We start from the raw sequence: 25,064 nt of genomic DNA on the forward strand, positions 1-25,064 counted from the left end.
GGACTTCCTGAACTGTTTCCAGGGCTGCCAACATTAGCTTTGTAAAGGCCTCAGAGGGCATGGCTGATTTTCAGTCAGGCAATAACCAGATGTCCTTCCAGTTCCATCAAGGGAGCCTCTTCGAACAGGACATAGACTCCACTTTGCACTTTATTCAAAACATATGAACACTCCAGGACCTCTGTTATATACCCCTCATTTTTTGGATTATATCAACTGATTATATCAATTTCTTTCTGTTGTTTTTTTTCCACACTCTTTTCTAAATTAAAAATTTGCTTTCCCCAGAAAATCAATGAGAGTTCTTTCAATGTGTTTATCAGGAACCCCAGTTCTATAGAGCTTTCTATAGACTTGAGGAAGCTCGATCTTTTGAGTCTTACATTAAAGGGTCCTAGCAAAGTCCAACTAACTGGAAATTCATAGTTTTCCATGATGTTCCAGGTCTATCACAGCTACTGAGCCTGGGGATGGAATTAAATTTATCTCCAAGTTCATGTTTATAAAATTTAATGATGTCATTTACAAAATTTTAATAGGTTACCATTGTCTTGAGGCTCATGAAGCCATGAACAAATTGAAAATAAAAGTAAAGAGAAGGGAAAAAAAAACTTAAGTTACCTTTCTCCATGCCCCTTTTTCCTTATCCTTCTAGCCCCAACTAAGAGAGAAAGTCTGGTCTCAAAAGAAATAGGGGAACTATGTGGGAATAAAATTCCTCTGCATTCCTGCAACACAATGGTGCCCCAAATCACCAAGGATTCCTGAAACACATAGGGCAACCACTGGAAGTCTGGGCAAAGATCCCCAATGACTCCCGGAAACATATAGGACACCCTACATTCTCCCAGTAATTGCCTGCAAAACTCTAAATAGGACACTCTAAATGGAGGTGCAAACTAATTCTTTGCTATTAGGACAGGTGAAGGCCAAATGAACTAGTCGAGAGGACCAAAAGGCCTGATGAGGGCCTAATGAACTTCTCACTAGGAAGAGTAGGACTGGTGCAGAGTCAAGTTTAGGCCTAAGAGCCTTTGCAAATATTATACAGATGCTTTAGCACTTTTTGATTACTTGGTAGCTTTTAAATCTTAATGTTTAAAAGAAATAAACAAACTCAAAGAAACCCAAAGAGGTGTAGAGCTCCTCAAAAGATAGTAAGCCCTTGGGGTTGTTTGCTCAGGGCTTTGAGGGCAGAAGTCAAAGCTGCAGATCCTATGGATCTGCAGACCATAAGGACCTCAGACAAGCTGTCTAGGCTCATGTCCCAACAAAGCAAGCAATCCAGGTTTCTTCAAAAGTGAAACAAAAAAAGACACAATCGTAGATGAGCTCACGTTGTATGTCACTTCTTGTCTGGTCATTTTTCAGTCGTGTCTCACTCTTCCTGACCCCATTTGAAGTTTTCTTGGCAAAGATACTGGAGTGGTTTGCTATTTCCTTATCCAGCTCATTTTGCAGATGAGGAAACTGAGGCAAACAGAGTCACACAACTAGTTAGTGTCTGGGGCCAGATTTGGACTCAGGAAGAGGAGTCTTCCTGACTCCAGGTCCAGTGCTCCATTCGCTGTAGCGCTACCTAGCTGCCCTGCATCACTTGGCATCTCTGTTCTAAGGATGCCACGTCCATGTTGCTCACATAGGCCTCACTTCTTCTGTAACCTACCTATTAGTTTCTTTGATTACATCACTTTGCCTGGGAGAGTTGGTGGATCGTCTCAGTCACCCAATACAATTTATTCCTCCACTTCCCCAAAAGCTCTCTTTCCACATCCAAGACTGATCGAATGTCCAACAACCTTCATTTTGCCCAAATTAGATGTTAGGGGAAGAGGCTGTCTTGGAGTGGGTGGGTCAAAGAGTATCCATATTCTATGGACTTAGCAGGAAAAAGAGGACAAAACAATCAGAAGAAAAGTGGGTGTTTTACATGGGGTATACAACTTTTAAAAAAAATATTTATTTATTTATTTATTCTTAGGCAGTTGGGGTTAAGTGACTTGCCCAGGGTCACACAGCTAGTAAGTGTCAACTGTTTGGTCTGAGGCTGAATTTCAACGCAGGTGCTCCTGACTTCAGGACCAGTGCTCTATCCACTGTGCCACCTAGCTGCCCCATGGGGCATACAATTTAAAATGACTAATTTGGAAAGTCTAACCTGAAAATCCAACTTAGTTTTGAAAGAAACTCTGAAAGTGAGTCCAAGGTGAAGAACTGAAAGGATTGTCAGCATTCTCTGTTTGGCTCTAGGCTGTGAGGGGTTTTAAAGACAAAACAGAGCAGCGTATATTATAATCCAGAGGCAATAGGAATCCATTGGAGTTTACTAAGTAAGGGAGCCACATGGTCATATCTGGGATTAAGGCAAATCTCTTTGGCAGCTAGCGGATGCCACAGTGGATAAAGCTCTAGGTCTGCCATCAGAAAGACCTGAGTTCAAATTTGTCTGTAGACACTTACTAGAGTGTGATTGTGGGCAAGTCACTTCTCCTTTGCCTGCCCCAGTTTCTCTGACTGTAAAATGGGGGCCACAGTAGCACCTCCCTCTCAGGGTTGTTGTGAGGATCAAATGAGATATTATTTTTAAGGTGCTTAGCACAGTGCCAGGCACACATTCTGGGGGCAGCCGGGTGGTGCAGTGGATAGAGCACTGGCCCTGAAGTCAGGAGCACCTGAGTTCAAATCCAGCCTCAGACCAAACACTTGACACATACTAGCTGTGTGACCTTGGGCAAGTCACTTAACCCCGATTGCCTCACCAAAAAAAAAAATAAAAGCTTATTCTGCTTTCTGGAAGATGAACTAGAGTGTGGAAAGACTTGAAGCAGGGAAACCAATCAGGTTGCAATAATCTGGATGAGAGGTGATGAAGGTCTGGAGCAAGGTGGTAACTGTGTGAATAGCAAGAAGAGGTTGGATGTAAAACATGTTGTGGAGGTAGAAATGATAAGATTTGGCAACTAATTGGATGTATGGGGTGAGGAAGAATCGGGAGTCAGGATATATACCAGGTGAAACTGGAAGAATGGTGGTGCCAAGTGACAGTAGGGGGAGTGTCGAAGAAGAGTGGGTTTGGGGGAAAGCTAATGAGTTCTTTCTGGTTATGTTGAGTCTGGGGTGTCTCTGGAACATCCAGTTTGAAATGACCAGTAGACAATTGATGATGTGGGACTGAAGACTTAGGGAAAGACTTTGAGTCATCTGCATACAGAAGAAAATTAAACTCATGGGAACTGATGAGGTCACCAAGATGTAGAGTGTAGGGAAAGGAGAGCAGGGAGCCCAGGACAGAGTTTTGGGAAACACTCACCATTAAATGGTATATTATGGATGATAACCCAAAAATGGAGACTGAGGAGAGTTAGGAAGAGAATCAGGAAAGAGTAGTATCACAAAAACCCAGAGAGGAGAGAATATCCAGAAGAGGGGTCAATAGTGTCAAATGAAGCAGATATGTTAAAAAGCAGGAGGATCAAAAGAAAAAAAAAAGGCCACTAGATATGGCAACTGAGACCACTAGTAACTTTGGAAAAAGTAGTTTCATTTGAATGATGAAGTCAGAAGCCAGACTGCAAAGAGATAAAGAGTGAGAGGAAAGAATGTGGAGGCTGTGAGTGTAGGTTGATTTCTCAAGCAATTTAGCCAAAAAGGGGAGGAGAGATACAGGACAATAGCTTGAGGAGGTGGGGCAAGCTTTAGTGAGGGGTTTTTAAAGGCTAGAGTAGACTTGAATGTATTTGTAGGCAGAAGGGAAGGAGTCAGTAGATAGGCCGAGATTGAAGATTAGAGAAAAGAGTGAGACTATGATGGGGATAATCTACTGGGAAAGATAGGAACCAATATGATCAAGGGTGCATTGAAAGGGGCTGGTCTTGACGAGAAGGCCTGTTTCATTGTCAGAGATTAGGAGAAAGGAAGGGAGAGTAGTAGATGATGTCAAGGGGTTTTGAAATAAAAAGAAGGAGATTAAAGGGAATTTACAGCAAATAACCTTAAATTTCTCAGTAAAATAAAGTGTGTTAAGGTATAAAGTGTATTAGTTATGTTGAGTTTTGGATGTCTCTGGAATGAATGTCCAGTAGGAAATTAGTGATGTGAACCAAAGACTTGGGAAAGATTGTGAGTTATCTGCAAAGAAAAGAAAATCAAACCCATGGGAGCTGGGGTAAGATTTGGCAACTGATTGGATATATGGGGTGAAGGAGAGTCAGGAGTTGAGGATATAGGCCAGGATTATGTACCTGGCAAACTGGAAGTTAGTGGTGCCAAGTGACATCAAAGTAAGGTGTAGTCTTCAGCTGATAGGGAGGGGGAGGGAAAGAATGAAAGAAGAGAGAAGATAATTTTTGGAATAGCTCTTTGGAGAGTGGGATAGAGAACTGATTAATGGAGAACAAAAAGATTAGATTGTAGCAGTGAAAGCCCGGTTGAAATAGGATGACATGAATATACAGCGTATTCATCAATATAGCTTTATGGCTTCTGTGATGGTAGAGAGAAAATCCAGGAATAGGGTTTGGTAAAGTATGAACAGTGATAGGACCCAGGGAAAGGGGTTTGAGAGTAGATGACTGTATGGAGTTGAATTGTTTAACTACAGGGTTAAGACTGGGAAGTGAAAGCAAAGCAGGGGTAATGTCATGAGAAAGTACTAAGGGCTGGAGGAACTGGAAGTTGAGACGAGAGTTAAGAGGAGGTGTAGCAGGGATGATGTGTAGGAAGAGATGGTATACTAGTGGGTGGTTGTGGCTGGACTAAGCAATGTTAGGTTTTGATTAAGGATGCAGAACACATGTGGGTGATGGTAAGATCCAGGTAGTGACCATTCCATATGTGTATCTGAGGTGGAGTAAAGGAGGAGGTCATGGGGCTGAAGTCAGCTGAGGAACTGGGAAGTTTGAGAGTTTGAGGGAGCATGAGTATGGATGCTGACATCTGTTAATATAACGGCAGGAGTGGGAGAGGAGAAAAGTGACCTGGGGCCACCAAACAACACCCACCATCATCTGGATTGGATGAAAAATCTCAATTGAGTGAACCTCAAAGGAGAGATCGATAGGCTCATAAGATCATAAACAGATCTGGACGGGACCTTAGAGGCTACTGAATCTAACCTGTTTATTTTACGGATGAGGAATCTCTGTCCCAGAGAGGTTAAGTGATTTGTCCAGAATTACATAGCTATTGTGTCTGAAGTCACATTTGAGTCTAGATTTTCCTGATTCCAAGTCCAGTGTCCTATCCACTATGAAGTACTGACTCTATAGTGATAGTACTAAGGGGAAAGTCTGGAAATGACAATGAGGGACAAGTAATATACTGGCTACCCCATTAGGACCAGTGTGTTGGGGGGTTGTGAATGAAAGTACAGATGGTGCTGGAGAGGATGGCCAGGGATGTAGCCTCATCTGGGGGTAGGGGAGAGGGCCAGGTCTCATTGAGTGCTAGTAGATGGATGGAGCATGAGAGACATCCAGAATGGAGGAGAGTTTGTTCACTATATAACAGGAATTTCAGAGGGCACAGCGGAAGGGCTGGCCAGAGTTGGAGTACTATATGGGAGGAGTAGGGTTAGAGAAGATGGGGATGAAAGAATGGGAGGTGAGGGTTGGAGAAAAATTGTTCCTAAGTGGTCAGTGATAGAGTAATACATGGATAGGGAGAGAAATAGGTAGTGGGAGATAGTTAGCCATAGGGGAGGTAGCAAGTAGCAGATGAATAATATAGCTTACACCCTCAAAGGAATATTGTTGTCAGGTCAAGGCCAAAGGTGTAGGACTTTGGTAACTCACACCTCCATCATTAAAATTTCCTTATTATTGTCCAAGGCACCACCATTTTTCAAGTCACCTAGGCTGGCAATCTTGGTATCATCCTCTATCCTCTTTCACACTCCCAGCTACAAGAATCTTACCTCTATCACATCTCTCCCATTCATCACCTTCTCTCCACTCATATAACCATTACCTTAGTTCAGACCCTTATCACCTCTCACCCAGACTATTGCAATATGGTCTCCATGCTTCTCCCTGTACTCCAACCCACCCTTCACAGAGCTGCCAAAGTGATTTTCTTGAAGTACTCTTCTGATCACTTCACTCCCCAACTCAGTGACTCCAGGGGTTCCCTTACCTCTAGAAGAAAATATCAGCTCTGCTTATTTTCCTTTTAAAGCGCTTCTCTGCTCAGTCCTACCTTGCCTCTGCAGTCTCATCACCCGCTATTTCTCTTCATTCACTTGGCATTCCAGTCAAACTGGGCTTCTTACTATTTATCATCCCTCTAACTCTACCTTCCATCTTCATGCCTTTACACTGGCTTGTCCCTTTGCCTAGAAAATGTTCTCTCCTTAGCTCCACCTCTTAGACCAAGGAATGCCCTTCAAGACTCAGCTCAGGTGCCTCCTTCTACGGGAAGCTTCTACTCCCCAGCCGCTTCAATCTCCACCTTCGTATCTGTGGGGTAGAGATTTTGGCTGTGCCTACCCAGGTATTTGTTGTCTTCTCCTATAGAATAGAGACTCTTCGTGGGCAGGGAGTGCTTAACTTTCGTATTAATAACACCAGTTCCTGGCTCATCCTCCTTCCTTCCGTCCCTCCTTCTCTCAGTCCCTCCCTTACTCCCTCCCTTCCTTCCTTCCATTTCCTTTCTTTCCTCCTTCTTTTTTTCCTTCCCTTCCTTCCTTCCTTCCTTCCTTCCTTCCTTCCTTCCTTCCTTCCTTCCTTCCTTCCATCTTTCTTTCTTTCTTCCTTTTCCTTTCCTTCCTCTTTCTTTTTTCTTTCCTTCTCTCTCTCTTTCTTTCATTTCCTTCCTTCCATTTCCCTTTCTTTTCCTTCCTTCTTTCCATCCCTCTCTCCCTCCTTTTCTTTCTTCCTCCCTCCCTCCCTCCCTTCTCTTTCACTATCTCTGTATTTTCCTCCCTCCTTTCCACTCATTCTTTTCCTCTACTTCCCCCCTCCCCCATTTTTCTTTGGCAGGTCTTTATTCTGACTTCCTATGGGGTGGAAATGGGCAATAAATAACAGGGTATCTCACGGCATTCATCCAAACCTCCCAGTTCCTGGCATTGACAAGAGCATGGGTCTTCTTTTCTTCCTTCTTATTTTTAGAGTCTTGATTTTTCTTTTCCGTGGGCGGGGGTTGAAGCAGGAGCCGTCATTATCAGGGAGTGAGGCAAACCACAGTGACTGGCTTCTGGAGAATCCTTACCCTGTTGCCAAACTGGAGGAAGTCAGAGCCGCCTCATTCACCCTGCCAGTGGTTTTCCTCTGAAAGTGAGACTTCCTTTAAATTAAAACCTGTAGACCTCCCTCCCTCCTCCTCAACCCTCCCCCAAACTAGGAAACCTTTCCATAGATCAAATATCTGGGGGAGAGATGCATTTTTGTATTCGTCACTATTTCCCTGAAGGCTTCCTCGAAAAAAATCAACAATAAAATTGCTCCTTTCTTCCCAAGGGTGAGAATGAACACCACTTCCCCCTGCCCTTTGATTCAATGCCTCTCTGTGACTTTGGCTGTACTCCAGAAATTCCTTATCTGTTCTGAAGAGGACGAGGCTTAGGGTTCCATAGTCATCCAGTTGGTATAATAGTTCAAGCAGAAATAAGTACAATGAAATGAAGGCAGAATTTTGAGAGATGTGAAATATTTCAGACTTTATACACTAGGCTGAAAGAGTTATGGTGGGCGCCTAGGATTATTTACCAAATAGATAATAGTCTCTCTCTCTTGGCCTCAGTTTCCTCATCTGTAAATTTGTGGCCAGGGGTGGGGGGAGTTGGATGCTACTCTGATTGCTTTCTCAGATTTCCTGGATGGTGACATCTGATATATAATCCAAGAGTTGACACTTGGTTTTTTGCCTCTTTCCTTTGGGAATGGTGATATTTTCTTTGGGTAAGTGAATGATTTTCCCTTCCTTTGGTGGAGCAGAAGCAGAATTCTGGACCCCCATTTCCCTTCTTTTGGACTCTGCAGCTGTCTCGATGGGGCCTTCTCTCTGCGCATTCTTGGTTGCTGTGGCAAGGTCTCCACCTACAGGGCCTTGCTGATGAATGAAAATAGTGCCCAGGTGTCTCCAGACAGATTGTCCAGCCAGCGCTTACTTCCCCACTCAACTCAGGGTGCTGTTTCCAGGACGATGTTGCTATCTGAATGTTTGGCAAAGACAATATTAGAAAGCAGCTAGGAGATGATGAAATATTTGCTGTTCTGACTTGCTCCCAGTAGGAAAACACTCCTTTGCTCTCTGATCATAAACACAGTCATCTTGCCTTCGAGTGACAGGATATTATATCTCTGCCTTTGGGTTGCTAGGAGAGTGAAATTTAATTGTTAGCTGTTATTAACATGAATACCTCTGTCCTTTAGATCCTGTGTGCTTTTAAAATGTCTGTTCTCTCCTAGCAGAGGCTGTAAAAAAAAATCCTGCCTGTGATACTAGCTGTGTGATACTGGGCAAGTCTCTTAATAATAGCTAACACTTAAAAAGCACTTAAGGTTTACAAAGTGCTTAACAAGTTATCTCATGTGCTGGTGGCTGAGTAGGTGCAATTGTCATATGCATTTTAGGGATAAGGAAACTGAGGCAGGGTGTTAGTATCATTCCCATTTTACAGATGAGGAAACTAGAGCCCAGGGTCACATAGCTAACAAGCATTTGAGGCAGGATTTGCATTGAGATCTTTCTGACTCCAAATCCAGCACTTGTTATCCACCCGTCTCTCTGAGACTTGGTTTCTTTATTTGTGAAGAATTCCCTTTCAGTTGAAAATCTATGATTCTATGATCCATTAAGTTATACCTGATTGTCTGCTAAGAATTACTTTGGGTCTGGGACCTTAGTGAGGACTCAGAGGAACATAGCCTGAATTTCTTGTAAGGTGCCTCATCCTTCCTATCTCAGTACTCATTTCAATCAGTAAACATTTATTAAGCACCTACTGTGTGCCAGGCACTTTGCTAAGCACTGGAGATGCAGAAAGAGGCAAAAGATAATCTCTACCCTTATGAAGCTCATAAACTAATGGGGATGAAGGCAAACAGATTTTTATGAACAAGCTATATACAGCATAAATAAGAAGTAATTAAGAGAAGAAAGGTACTGGGATTAAAAGGGGCTGAAAAAGGCTTTCTGTAGAAGATGGGATTTATACTGGGATTTGAAGGAAGATGGGGAAGCCAGGGGGTGGAGATGAGGTGGGAGAACATTCCGGACATGGAGGACAGCCAGTGAAAAAGCCTGGGGCAGAGAGATGGAGTACTTTGGGGGCTGTCTGCTGTGACAGATGAGGAACATATGATTTTACATAAAGCACATCTGGCTTCTTAGTCACATCAACATATATCTGAGACACTTGGAGGCAGAAATCATTCTCCATATGTACAGGGACCCATTTGTCCTTGGACTTGGACAGGAAAGATACATGGGTGAGAATATATCATGGCATTGTGGTCTCATTCATTCATTCAGTGAATGCTTATTCGTCACTTATTACATTCCTGTCACATCTAGGTGCTAGAAATAGGGATAGTGACTAAGCCGCCTGTAATTTCTCAGGTTTTGGGAGCTCCTGGTTGAGGACCTTTCCTCCATCAGTGCAGGTTAGAACCTTCTCTGCTGAGGATACAAAGCTAAAGACAGCCCCTTTTTCTCCAGGAGCTTCATTTTGCTGGGACCACACCCATGATTCTATTGATAGAGGGAACTTATGGATGACGAGGTGCCCTGTGCCAAGGCAAATGGACATTTTCTCCGCAATTTGTGGTCTTTGACAGTTACCTACAATACTGAGAGAGTGAAGTGACTTGCCTAGAGTCACTTGGTCAGTGTGTGTCAGACATGGAAGTTGAACTCAGGTCTTCCTGGGTTTAAGGACAGCTCTCTTTCCACAAAAGGTGATCCACTAGAGAAGGAAATGACAAATCACTTCAGTATCTATGTCAAGAAAACCCCATGGACAGTATTAAAATGATAAAAGATATGACACTGGAAGATGAGCTTCTCAGGTTGGAAGGTGTACAGCACTTCCAACTACTGGGGAAGAAGGGAGGATGAGTGCAGGTATCTCCAGAAAGAATGAAACCACTGGGCCAAAGGCAAAGAGAAGCTCAGCTGTGGATGTGTGTGGTGATGAAAGGAAAGTCCGATGCTATAAAGATCAATATTGCAAAGGAAACTGGAATGTAAGATCTATGAACTAAGGTAAGATAGATGTGGTCAAATAAGAGGTGGAAAGATTAAACATCATCATCTTGGGCATCAGTGAACTTAAATGGATGGGAATGGGTGAATTTAATTCAGGTGACCATTACATATACTACCATGGGTAGGAATGCCTTAGAAAAAATGGAGTAGCCCTCATAGTCAATAAAAGAGTGAGAAAAGCAGTACTGGGGCATAATCTCAAAAATGACAGAATGATATCTGTTCGAAGCTAAAGCAAACCATGTGACATTACAGTAATGCAAGTTTGTGCTCCAACCACTGATGCCAAAGAGGCCAAAGTTAATCAGTTCTATGAAGACCTACAACATCTTCTAGAAATGACACCAAAATAGATTTCACATTCATCATAAGGGATTAGAATGCTTAAGTAAGAAATCAAAACATAATTGGAATAACAGGAAAGTTTGGCCTGGGAGTACAAAATGAAGCAGGGCAGAGATTAATAGAGTTTTGTTAAGATAACTCACTGGTAGTAGCAAACGCTCTTTTTCAATAACCCAAAAGCTGACTCTACAATGGACATCATGAGATGGTCAATATTGAGACCATATTGATTACATACTTTGTAAGTAAAGGTGGAGAAGCTCTATGCAGTCAGTTAAAACAAGACCTGGAGCTGACTTTGGCTCAGATCATGAGTTTTTAATTGTAAAATTCAGACTTAAATTGAAGAAAGTAGGGGAAATCATTAGGCTATATAGGTATGACCTAAATAACATCCCATATGAATATGAAGAGGAAGTGATGAATAGATTTAAGTGATTAGATCTGGTAGATAGAATGCCTGAAGAACTGTGGGCAGAGGTTCACAACAGAGGCAGCAACAAAAATATTTCAAAGAAAAAGAAGAGCAAGAAAGCAAGATGGCTGTCTGATAAGGCTTTACAGATAGCTGAAGAAAGAAAGAAAGTGAAAGGTAAAGAAGAAAGGGAAAAATATACCCAAATGAATGAGAATTCCAGAGAATAGCAAGAAAAGATGATGTTTTCTTACGTGAGGAATGGAAAGAAATAGAAGAAAATGATAGAATGGGAAAGATAAGAGATCTCCTCAAGAAAATTAGAGATATCAAGGGAATGTTTCATACAAAAATGGACATGATAAAAGACTAAAATAATAGGGACTTAAGAGAAGTAGAAGAGATTAAGAAGTGGCAAGAATATACAGAAGAATTATTCAAGAAAGATTATAACATCACTAATAAGCATGATGGTATTGTTACTGATCTAGAGCCATGCATCCTGGAGAATGAAGTTAATTGGGCCTTAGAAAGCAATGCTAACTGACTGCACATGTATAACCTGTATTGAATTGCTTGCCTTCTCAATGAGGGTAGGTGGGCAGGGAGGAAGGAAGAAAATTTGGAGCCCAAAGTTTTAAAAACAAATGTTAAAAATTGTTTTCACATGCAACTGGGAAATAAGATATACAGGCAATGGGGTGTAGAAATCTATCCTGCCCTACAGGAAAGTTGAAGGGGAAGGGGATAAGAGAAGGGGGGGGGAGAAAGAAGGGAGGGCAGATTAGGGGAAGGGGTATTCGGAATGCACTCCATCTTGGGGTCGGGGGGGAGGGATGAGATGGGGAGAATATTTGGAACTCAAAATCTTGTGGAAATGAAGGTTGAAAATTAAAAAATAAATAAATTAATAAAATGAAAAAAAGACAAAAAAGAAAAAAGAACACACACCTTAAAAAAAAAGAAAGCAATACTAACAATAAGGCTAGTGGAAGTGACAGAATTACAGCTGAACTATTTAAAATCCTAAAAGATGCTGCTGCTAAAGTGCTGTACTGAATATTCCAGCAAATTTGGAAAACTAAACGGTGGCCACTGGATTGGAAAATATCAGTTTATGTCCAAATCCTAAAGAAAGACAATGACAAAAAATGTTTAGATTACTGAACAATTGCACTCATTTCACATCCCAGGAGGTCATGTTTAAGATTCTGCAAGCTAGGCTTCAGCAGTATGTGAACCAAGAACTACAAGAAGAGCAGGCTGGTTTTTGAAAAGGCAGAGGAACTAGAGACCAAATTGCCAACAACCCCTGGATTATGGGGAAAACAAAAGAGTTTCAGGAAAGCAAAACAAAAAAACAAAAATATCTACTTCTATTTCATTGACTACACTAAAGTCTTTGATTGTGTGGAACACAATAAAATGTGGCAAGTTCTCAAAGAGAAGGCAGTATCAGATCATTTTACTTGTCTCCTGAGGAACCTGTATGTGGGCCAAGAAGCAACAGTTAGAATCAAACATGGAGCAACTGATTGGTTTAAGATTGGAAAAGCAGTACAACAAGGCTATATATTGTGAAATGGATGGATATTTACAAAAATATAAGTTGCCCAGATTAACAGAAGGGGGAATAGAGTACTTAATTAACCCTATCTTGGAAAAGAAATTGAACAGGTCATCAATGAGTTCCTTAAGAAAAAAATCTGAGCACCAGATGGATTCACAAGGGAATGCTACCAAACATTTAAAGAATAATTAATTCCAAAGCCATATAAACTATTTGGAAAAATAGGCAAAGAAGGAGTCCTACAAAGTTAATTTTATGACACAAATATGGTGTTGATACACAAACCAGGAAGAGCAAAAACAGAAAAAGAAAACTATAGATCACTTTCCCTAATAAATATTGATGCAAAATGTTTAAATAAAATACCAGCAAGGAGATTATAGCAATATAGCATAAAGATTATACACTACAATCATATTAGAGTTATACTAGGAATACAGGACAGGCTCAGTACTAGGAAAACTATTAGCACAGTTGACCATATCAATAACAAAAACAACAAAAATCACATGATTATCTCAATAGATTCAGAAAAAGCTTTTGACTAAATAAAACATTCATTGGTATTAAATACACTAGAAAGCATAGGAATAAATGGAGCTTTCCTTAAAATAAGTAACATCTATATAAAACCATCAGCAAGTATCTATAATAATTAGTAGTTCTCTAAAACCACCAGCATTATTTACAACAAAGATAAACTAGAAGCCTTCCCAATAAGATCAGGGGTGAAGTAAAGATGCCCATTATCACCACTGTTATTCAATATTGTAATACAAATGCTAGCTATAGCCAGAAGAGGAGAAAAAGAAATTGAAGGAATAAAAATAGGCAATGAGGAAACAAAACTATCAGTCTTTAATGGTATACTTAGAGAATCTTAAAGAATCAATTAAAAACTAGTTGAAATAATTAACAACTTTGGCAAAGTTGAAGGATATCAAATAAACCCACCTAAATCACTGGCATTTCTAAATATTACCAGTACAATCCAGCAGCAAGAGATAGAAAGAGAAATTCCATTTAAAATAATTGTAGGCAATATAAAATACTTGGAAGTCTACATGCCAAGAGAAACCCAGGGATTATATCAACACAAACACAAAACACCTTTTACACAAATAAAGTCAGAACTAAACAAGTGGAAAATATCAGTTGCTCATGGGTAGGCCAAGCCAATACAATAAAAATGACAATTCTACCTAAATTAATTATTTATTCAGTGCCATACCAACCAAACTACCAAAAATTATTTTATAGAGCTAGAAAACTCAGCATTTGACAATTAGAAAATTGCTAGGAAAAAATGGAAATCGGTTTGGCAGAAACTAGGTACAGACTAACATCTCATATCATAAACCAAGATAAGGTTAAAATGGTTACGTGATTTAAATATAAAGGGTGATATCGTAAGTAAATTAGGGGAGCATGGAAAGATGTACCTGTCAGATCTATAGATAAGGGAAGAGTTTATGACCGACAAGAGATAGAGAACATTACTTGATATAAAATGGATAATTTTGATTACATTAAATTAAAAAGTTTTTGCACAAACAAAACCAATGAACCCCAAATTATAAGGAAAACAGGAAACTGGGAAAAAAAATTTTGCAGCAAATTTCTCGTATAAAGGCCTCATTTCTTAAATATATGGGGAACTAAGTAAATTTTATAAAAATAAGAACCATTACCCAGTTGATAAATGGTCAAAATATATGAATAGGCCATTTTCAGATAAAGAATTCAAAGCTATCAATACTCACATTAAAAAAAACACTCTAAATCAGTACTGATTAGAGAAATGCAAATTCAAACAACTCTGAGATATCACCTCACACTTGTTAGATTGGCTAACATGAGAGAAAGGGAAAATGACAAATGCTGGAGGGCATTTGGAAAAGTTGGGACTCTAAATCATTGTCGGTAGAGTTGTGAACTAGTCCAGCCATTCTGGAGAACAATTTGGAACTATGCCTAAAGTGCTATAAAATTGTGCATACCCTTTGACCCAGCAATACCACTTTTTAGGTCTGTATCCCAAAGAGGTAAAAGTAAAGGGAAAAGGACCTCTACGTACAAAAATATTTATAGCAATTTCTTTTTTTGTGGCAGCAAAGAATTGGAAATTGAGAGGATGCCCATCAATTGGAGAACGGCTGATTTTTGTGACACTTGGATGAGACAATGTCTTTAATTTATGTTGCAACCCTTAAAGCACCATAGAAATATTTATAATAATGATAATGATGATTAGATTATGTTCTGGGGCTATAGCATTTTGTAGAAAGGGAGAGCACAAAGATGTTCTCCTCAATCATTACTGCTCCCTCCACCTCCTGACTTCTCAGATATTTAGGGCTTCAGAGGTTTTTGCTGGTGTTGGGAATCTGACCATTATAGGCACTCAGAAGCATCTGAGGTTGTTAGTCAATATCTTGTGTCTGCATTGGACTATACTATTGAAAAAGAATGATTGGATTCTGTGACCATGGTGCAAAATTATATTTTGGGCATTTAAAAAAATGTAAAACTATTTTGCTCATAGAGGATTAGGAGGAATGACAGAATTTTCAGATGTTAATTTTTTAAAACCAAATTTTCTTGCACTTTGGTGATAATCACGTTTAAGTGGTCTGTATACCTTAATTTAAAAAAAAAACTATAAGCAATACTTTGTGTCTTTAGATCATAATCATCCTTTTTTCTTTCAACTGGTTTTTTCAATAATTCTCTGGGGTTTTCTAAGTACACTATCATGCCATCTGCAAATAGGAATGTCTGTTTTCTCTGTGTCTATTGAAATAATCATATGATTTTTATCTTTGTTGTTTTTATTATTAACCATGCTAGTAGTTTTCTATTGTTAAACCATCTTGTATCCCTGGTAGGAATCCAACTTGGTCATAACGAATTATTTGTGTCTATAGTGTTACATTTTCCTTGTAAGGATTTCATTTAAAATGTTTTCACCAACATTCATTAGCTCAATTGTCTAGAGTTCTCTTTTTCTTCTTTGTCTTTCAGCATTTGGGATATCAGGACCATATTTGTCCTAAAGAGAGCTTGCTTTTGTCTTTGTTTTTGAAAATAATTTTGTAGTCTAGGTATTAATTTGCTATTTAATTGTTTGATTGGGTTCACTTGCAACTCCATCTGGCCTAGAGTTCTAAGCTAGTGCTCTCCCCCAGTTCCTGCTTCTGTCTTCCCACTTGGTAGTTGAATCATACCTTTCTCAATGGCTTTTTCTGAGAGTGAATTAAGATTGCTCTTGCTTTATTAGTTAAGATATTTTCTATTTGTAAATATTTATCAATGTTCTTCAGATTCTGAGTTGTGCTGATTATTATTTTTAAAATAATTTCCTTTTTTGTGAATTTGTCTTTTTTTTAATTTGTAATTTGCATTTCTTCTCTTTCCTGATCAGGTTATGTAATAGTTTACCAATTTTATTAGTCTTTTTTGAAAAGAAACCTCAGAGGTTAGTTTTGTTTATCAGTAGAAAGAATGAAACAAAGATGAAGAGAATTAAATGTCTGTGACACACGGATACAACCTAAGGATCTTTGAGTCTAGCCATCCTCCTGGTTGCCCCTTAGGAATTCTCCATCTTTCCATTGGCCCCATGGCTGAACTGTCTTATGTGTATTGCTTCTCTCAATTAAAGTGTGAGATCCTTCAGAGAAGGGACTGCTTTTTTTTCATCTGTGTCTCCAGCACTTAGTACAGTGAGGGGCACATAGCAAGCTTATGACAGATGTTTTTTCATTTATTCTTAAAACCTCCCTCTCAGCATTGTACTGGGGACCCAACCTCCTCTCCTTTATAACTAGATGCCACAACTAAGGACCAGTCTAGGGGCTATGATCATAGATCCATTGAGACATCAGAGAATTGGACTATGTGATTAGCAAAAAGGATGTCAGTATTGTATATATAGAGAGACTTAGGACTTTGTGCAGCTCTGACTCACTCAAACCCAACTGATGTGCAAGTCAAGAAATTGAACTTGTGATGTCATTGGTCCTTTTTGAGAATGAAGGGTGAACAACAGCAACAAATCAGTGAAACTTGCAAAAGACATTAATCAGAAAAAGAATTCAGTGGAGAAAGTTGTGCCTAAGTTGTGCACTTTATTTTGAGTCAGAGGTTGGTTCAGTAAAAAAAAAATAGTAGCTTTGTATTCTTCCTTTTTGCCTAAATAAAAAAAAAACAAACCAAAGGTGAACAAAAAATGTGGTGTAGTGGAAAGAGCACTGGAGTTGAAATCAATAGAGATTTGGAGACACAGTGAATGGAGTCAGGGACCCCTGAGTTCAAATCCAGCCTTAGATGCTTACTATCTGTGGGACTCTGGGCAAGGCACTGCCTCAGTTTCCTCATCTATAAAATAAGGATAATTATAGCATCTACCTCACATGGTTGTTGTGTGCATGAAAAGAGATAATATTTGGAAACACTTTGAAAACCTTAAATCATCATATAGATGTTAGTTATGATTATTATTAATCACATCTAACATTTGCTAGTTTTGTCACCACAGGCAAGTCACTTAAATTTTCTGACCCTCAGTTTCCTCATCTGTCAAATGGGGACAATGATAGCCTAGTGCCCTCAAATGGGAGAGTGATAGAGAGAGAGAGAGAGAGAGAGAGAGAGAGAGAGAGAGAGAGAGAGAGAGAGAAAGTATTTTGAAAAACTTAAAGGAATATTAGTTTCATTTCATGAATTTTCTTTCACATGATTTTTACTTGTTTCTATCTTTTCTAAACTCTTTCTTCAAATTAATTTATTTTGAATTATCAACAATCACTTTACCTAAGCTTTTGAGTTTTAAATTTTTCTTCCCCTCCCTCCCCTAGATGGCTTGCAGTCTGATATAGGCTATACAAATACATTCCTATTAAACATATTTTCACATTAATGATGTTGTAAGTAAGAATCAGAACCAATAGGAGGAACCACCAGAAAGAGGAAATAAAACACAACAAAAGAAAAATAGCAAATAGTATGCTTCGATCTTCATTCAAACTCCACAGTTCTTTCTTCTTTGTGGATAGCATTTTCCATCACCAGGCCTTTGGAGATGTCTTAGATCCTTGTATTGCCAGGAAAGGTTAAGTTTATCAATATTAGTCATCATACAACATGACTGTTATTGTGTACAACATTCTCCTGGTTCTGCTCACTTCATTCAGCATCAAACTATACAAGTCTTTCCAGATTTTTCTGAAGTCAACCCATTCATCATTTCTTATAGCCCAATAGTATTCCATTACATTCATATACCACTTGTTCAGCCATTCCCCAATTGATGGGCATCCTCTCAATTTCCAATTCTTTGCCACCACAAAAAGAGCTACTATAAATATTTTTGTACATGTGGGTCCTTTCCCCATTTGTATGATCTCTCTGGGATATAGCCCTAGAAGTGGCATTGCTGGGTCAAAGAGTATGTACATTTTTACAGCTCTTCGGGCATAGTTCCAAATTGCTCTCCAAAATGGTTGGATCATTTCACAACTCCACCAATAATGCATTAGTGTTCCAATTTTCCCACATCTTCTCCAACATTTATCATTTTCTTGTTTTGTCATGTTGGTCAATCTGATAGATGTGATGTGGTACCTCAGAGTTGTTTTGATTTACATTTCCCTAATCAATCGTGATTTAGAGCATTTTTCATATGACTATAGATGGCTTTAATTTCTTCATCTGAGAACTGCCTGTTCATATCCTTTGGCCATTTATCAATTGGCGAATGACATGTATTCTTATAAATTTGACTTAATTCTCTATGTATTTTAGAAATGAGGCCCTGATCAGAGAGACTGGTTGTAAAAATTCTTTCCCAGTTTTCTACTTTACTTCTAATCTTGGTTGCATTGGCTTTGTTTGTGCAAAAACTTTTCAATTTAATGTAATCAGAGCTATCCATTTTGTTTTTCGTAATGTTCTCTATCTCCTGTTTGGTCATGAATTCTGTTCTCCATAAATCTGATAGGTAAATTATTCCTTGCTCTCTCAGTTTGCTTACAGTATCAGCCTTTATATCCAAATCATGAACCCATTTTGACTTTATTGTGGTGTATGGTGTGAGATTTTGATCTATGCCTAGTTTCTGCCATACTCTTTTCCAGTTTTCCCAGCAGTTTTTGTCAAAGAGTGGGTTCTTGTCCCAGAAGCTGGGATCTTTGGGTTTATCAAATAATAGATTACTATAGTCATTCACTACTGTGCCTTGCATACTTAACCTATTCCATTGATCTACCACTCTATTTTTTAACCAGTACCAAGCAGTTTTGTTGATTGCTGCTATCTTTTCTAAACTCTTAGAAAGATATTTAGATACCAGTCTGTGGTAGCCAAGTCCAAATATATTTTTCTAACATGAAAATACAAATCATGTTATGAGTTTGCTGATGCTGTACATTTTTTGCCATGGGAGTCTATCCTTGCTCCATTTGTGACCTAACAGCTTTGGGTTTATATTTAGCTCTTTCCAGTTTCTGGTTTTTGCTTATAGAAAAACTAATGTTTAATGATTTCACAAGGGTTAACCTGTGCTGGTAGCATTTGAAAACAGCAGACTAGTAGAGTGTTCTAACAAGAGATGTTCTGTAGCATCTTAAGTTTTGCAAAGTCCTTTTCATAGATTATCTCACTGGAGCCTTACAACAACGCTGTGAGGTAGGTACACATATTGCCTCCATTTTAGGGATAAGAAAACTGAGGCACAGAGAGGTAAGGTTATTTGTGCGAGGTCACAAATTCATGTCTGAGGTAGGATTTGAATCCAGGTCCATCCCTCACGTGCTATTTCATCTATCAGAATTACAAGGATCCTTTGAGATTACTTAGGCTAACCCTTATATTTTAGAAATGAGGAACTGAGACTTAGAGGGGCTAAGTGACTTGCTAAAGGTCACACAGTTAATGGCAGAGCTAAAGCTAGAATCCGAGCCTACATTGAATTTTTTTTATTCTTTTATTTCTAAAAAATAATAAATATGATTTTTGGGATTAGTAAAGTGGATTAAATACATTATTTCTCATTTAGCCCACAATTCTGTGAGGTAGAAATTAATATTGGCTAAGGTGACCCCGGGTAATTCATTAACTTCTGCCTCAGTTTCCCCAATGTAAAATAGAGATAATAATGGCACTTATCTCTCAGGGTTTTTGTGAGGTTATTTTGTGAAGATAAAATGAAATGATATTAGTACAGTGCTTAGCAAAGTGTCCCAACCCATAGTAGGTGCCATATTAATCATAGCTATTCTTATTCCTCTCATTTTATAGATGAGTAAACTGAGTTTCAGGATAAGTAATTTGTTCAAGTCATATAGCTAGTAAGTGAGAGAGAGAGGCAGGATTTGAATCCAGGTCTCCTTGGCTCAAAGTACAACATTCTATCCACTGTACCATAGTGCTTCTCTAAAGACATAATTAGCTTAAATCAAGAATTTAATTAGATTAAATCAAAAATTAAGGAAGTATTTATTATATCCCTGTCATGTGACAGGCATTATACTAGTTACTGGAAATATAAAAGCAAAAATGAAGGCAACTCTGCCTTCATGGAGTTTGTGTTCTATTAGGAGAAATCAACATAGTTTTGGAATAAAGAGGTTTTTCATTTATTTGATTTCTTTTGTTACTTGTTTTATATTTGCAGTATTTTTTATAAATTTACATTTACTTTTCTTAAAAAAAAGACCTAATGAAGACAAAGCAACAAATGAAAACTACCCATTAACCAATAAAGCATTGAGAGCTAAAAACAAAGATAATCAACCATAAACTCCCTCCCTATAAAGTCACCCATCCTCACCTATGCAACAGCATTTGGATGCATAAAGAATATGACCAAAAGCATGCCATTCTCATTAAGGCTAGTTGTTTGAGGGGGATAGGAGGGAGGCTGAGAAGAGTCAGTTAAATAATCAGAAACCAGAAAGTGGCAAGAGCTGTTTATTTGTCACTCAGGACTAGTTAAGTTTCATAGACATAGACCTTTGGAATTAAACAATGGAAACACCAAGCTGTCCTTAAACTGAGAGAAATTGTATTGGTGTTGGGCTTTATAAAGGCTATAAGAAGTCCCTTCCACATACAGGCCACCATATAATAGTATACTTACTGAGGAACTTAGCTCAGACTTAAGTAGCTAAGGCAATGGACCATTCCAAGCTACACATCATAAAGAGGACCTTTCTAGCTCTGGATTGTTAATGCTATTGACAATTGCTGTTTGTCCTTTGTTTTTTAAACAGACCAATGAAAAATGGTGATTAAAGTGAATGTTGGCCAAAATATAGTCATATAGTCATTAGATATACATTTGTGACTCAGCCTTTGGAATTATGTTATTTTTCAAGATGTCTAAGATTCTTTTGTGGGGAAGACACTCTTAAAGAAAAGCCAGAACATCTTGGAGCATCATCTTGGGCCATTAAGGAGTATTTAAAAATGTGCATATTTTAGTGAACTATCCATTATCTTTGGTTCATGGTTTTTTTTTTTTTTCCTTCTTCTGGTGAATAATTCAGGGATAATCTTAGCCAAGGTCAGTAGGTTCCAGCCACAATAAGAACATGAAAACTTCTGGAGAAAATCAACTGTAGGCTGAGCTAGCTAATAGTAAATGAAGAAACCCAAGAATCAGAGCCCTCACCTGCAAGTTTGGTGCCCTGTGACCAATGCCACGAGGCTACTGCTACAACAGGAAGAAAATAAAAGAGGAAAGATTACTGTGGAGTTCAACTGGGGTATGACTGCACTGGAGGCAGCTGCAGATCATCTGGTAGCTTTCTTATTTATTTAATCATTCTTACTAATTGACTAAATGTTGGGCTCAGCTGTTCCTTCTCCTTCCCAAACACTAGTTCCCTGGTTTCCTTCAAATATCAGCTAAAATGCTACCTTCTGTAAGAAACCATTCCTGGTTTCCCTTAATGCTAGTGCCTTCCCTTTCAGAATACCTCCAATGTACTCTGCACAGCTATTTACAAGTAACTACTTACATATTGTTTGCATATTGTTTCCTCCCACCCCATTAGAAGGTCAGGTCCTTAAGAGCAGGGACAATAATTTTGCCATTTTTTTTGCCATCCCAGAGTTATTACTGTGGCTGGCATATAGTAAGTGCCTCATAAATGCATGTTGACACTTGTCAACTCTTCTAATTGCAGACGGTGTAAAAGTAACTCAGCATTCTGTGCATTTTGGTGCCCTGGGCTTGGTGAGCACAATAGGCAAGAAACCAGATAATGGAAAAAGCAAATTAAGCAAAGCAAAGCAAAAAGCATGCTAAGCTTAGAAACCATAAGGCACAAGGAGAGACTCCCAAGGAACAATAGTGAACACCATCATCCAATTCAGAACTTGACTTGCATTTTCAAGTTAGAAAATTCTCATTATTTGGCTCCCGCAGACCAGGTTCTAGGTTAAGGCAGCTCAGCAAGAGTTTTGAAAAGGTAGCAACAAGTATAAAGCTCATGAAATAAAAGGAACAAAGATGAAAATGATAGATGGCATTTATATATTGCTTTAAGGTTTATGAAACATTTTAAACACACTTTCATTTAAACTGTAAGCTATTATCCCCTTTTTACAGATGAGGAAATTGAGGCATAGAAGCATTAAATAACTTGTTTATAGTACCACAGTTAGTAAATGTTGGAGGGGGATTCAAATCCAAGTCCTTACTTACTACAAGTACAGGTTTTTGCTTTGGGGTTTTTTAGGCAAAATAAAATGATATATCTAAAAACCTTTTTTTTTCTGAACAAACCTCTGGGTCTTAATGGATTGCACAATTCAGGAAGAACTTTCTCCACTGAATTATTTTCCTGGTTAATACCTTTTGCAGGTTCCATTGATTTATTACTCCCACAATATTGACCCCCTTTTCATTATCACATGTTCCAGTTCTCTGACGTGCCAATGGGTCTATGATCTTACAACTTAGGTTGGTTCCCTGAAATCTAATTATGAAAGAACAGAGGCTGAGTATCCAGTATAATGCTGGAAGTGGGGTTCTGAGAAGGAGTGAATGAAAAAGCATTTATTACAAGTTTGCTATGTATACACTGGTAAGTGTTGGTAATGCAGATAGGAAAAAGCAAGACAGTCCCTGCTCCTAAGGACATCACACTCTGATTGGGAGAGACAGCACATACAGGATAAGTCAGCTACAGGGTAGGTGGAAAGACTCTGAATTCCTGAGGGTGTAGCAGCATGGACGCTTTTGTAATTGTAGATAGGAGTTTTTGAGTTTTTCAAGAATTTCCTCTCTGTTGTGAATTTGTCTTTTGTAATTTGAGTTTCTTCTCTTTTTTTGATCAGGTTTTCTAATGGTTTACCAATTTTGTTAGTCTTCATTAAAAAATCATTAGAAAACCTGATCAAGAGAAGAAACTCAAATTACACCAACCCCATGAATAAGACAAATTCACAACAGAGGAAATTTAAAAAAAAAAAACTATTACACACAATTACAATCAAGAAAACCAAAAATTTCAAGGAAATTAATACCCAGACTAACACAATAAGAAATGGAGATCTAAATGCACTCTCTGAAAAATAATTGAGACACTTATAATTTTAACTGTTGAAGTGTGTGTGTATGTGTGTGTGTGTGTGTGTGTGTGTGTGTGTGTGTTATGTAGGGAAAATTCTCAGCTAGACAGAGTTAAAAGTGAACCCAATCAAACATTTAAATAGCAAATTAATAGCTCTGCTGCAAAAATCATTGTCAAAAATCGAGATGAAAACAATTTTCCATGCTCCTTTTTTTAGACAAATATGGTCTAAACCTTGAGAGACAAAGAGGAAAAAAACCAGCATAAGTAGCTGCCCTAATAGGTGTTAATGAAAGCATTTTAAATAAAATCTCACAATGAGAATACAGTATTATATCCAGAAATAATCTACTATGACCAAGTTGGATTCCTACTAAGGATCCAAGATGACTTAACAATAGGAAACTAATTCACATAATTAATAAGAAAGCCAACAAGGATTAAAATCACATGATTATTTCAATAGAGGAAACAAACTTATTCCTATTTACAGATGACATGATAGTGTACTTAGAAAATCCTAGCCAATTATCAAAGAGATTAATTGCAGAGAAGGGCAATGATTATGATGTAAAGATAAAAATATTGCTTATTATTTTTTAAATTAAATTATACAGTTATAGAGACTTCTTGAAAGTGTGAGTACCATCTCATTTAAAAGTTTTTTTTTGGTAATTTGGGGATGACAATTTCCCTGTTTCCTCCAGCCATATATGACTTAGTCCTTAGACACTTTGGAGCTGAAAAAATAATCCTCTCATTGTCAATGTAGAAAGAGCTGATCACTCAATGGACCTTTATGAATGGAGTGACTGCTCCTTTCTATCTCTTCATTAAACTTCCAGTGTGGGTTTATACAGCACCTGCTTTACAACTTCCTATGGGAGTAGAGGAAAATAATTTTGTCTTTTTCTGCTCCCCAACTGCCACAGTGGGATGACAACATGGTGACTAAAGCATTTGTTCTATCTAGGTGAATCTGAAACTGCATCTCAGAGTCCCACCTACTCTTTCTTCTTTGCATTTCTTCCCTGAGTATAGGTCACTATTAACCATAAGATGGATATATTTAGGCTTAGAGATGGGCCTGGGAGTTCAAGTTGTAGGGAGGTCCTGGGCCCCTTAGTTGGATTAGATATCCAGACCCTAACCTGGCTGGCTAGAAGACCCTGTGCTAAGTGTTTCACAAATATGATCCCATTTGATCCTAACAGAAATTCTGGGAGTGGTGCTTTCAAGTTATGGTTCTGGAGAAGACTTTTGAGAATCCCCTGGACAATGAGGTATCCAATCAGTCAATACTTAAAGGATTTAGTTCAGGCTATTCATTGGAAGGGCAAATACCAGAGCTGAAGCTTAAATATTTTAGCCACATAATGAGAACACAGGATTGGAAAAGACCCTGAAATAGGAAAGATTGAAGGCAAAAGGAAAAGGGAATGGTGGAAGATAAGACAGATGGTGTCATGGAGACAATGAATGTGAACATGGACAGACTTTGAGAGATAGTAGAGAACAGAAGGGACTAACATGCTATAGTCCATAGAGGTCATGAAGAACTGGATGGGATTGAACTACTGAACAATAACAAAAGGTGCTATAATATCCCCATTTTACAGATGAGGAAACTGAGGCAGATAGTGGTTAAGTGATTTGCTTAGGATCACATAGCTATTAAGTGTATAAGACTGGTTTTGAACTCAGCTCTTTTTTGAACTCCTAGCCCCACACTCTACCACTGTGCCACCTAGAAATTTGGAAGAAGAGAAGGTACATATTGGATTTGACTTGCCATGGGATGTAGAGCTAGAGATGTCTATCAGGCATTAGGTGATATATGATTAGAGTTCAGGAGAGAGTTTTGGGCTGGCTAAATCTATATATCTCTGTCTATCTATCTATCTATCTATCTATCTATCTATCTATCTATCTATCTATCTAT

Source organism: Vombatus ursinus, unplaced genomic scaffold (genome assembly GCF_900497805.2).
Source record: "Vombatus ursinus unplaced genomic scaffold, bare-nosed wombat genome assembly UNPS02010193.1, whole genome shotgun sequence".
In the NCBI taxonomy this organism is placed as follows: Eukaryota; Metazoa; Chordata; class Mammalia; order Diprotodontia; family Vombatidae; genus Vombatus; species Vombatus ursinus.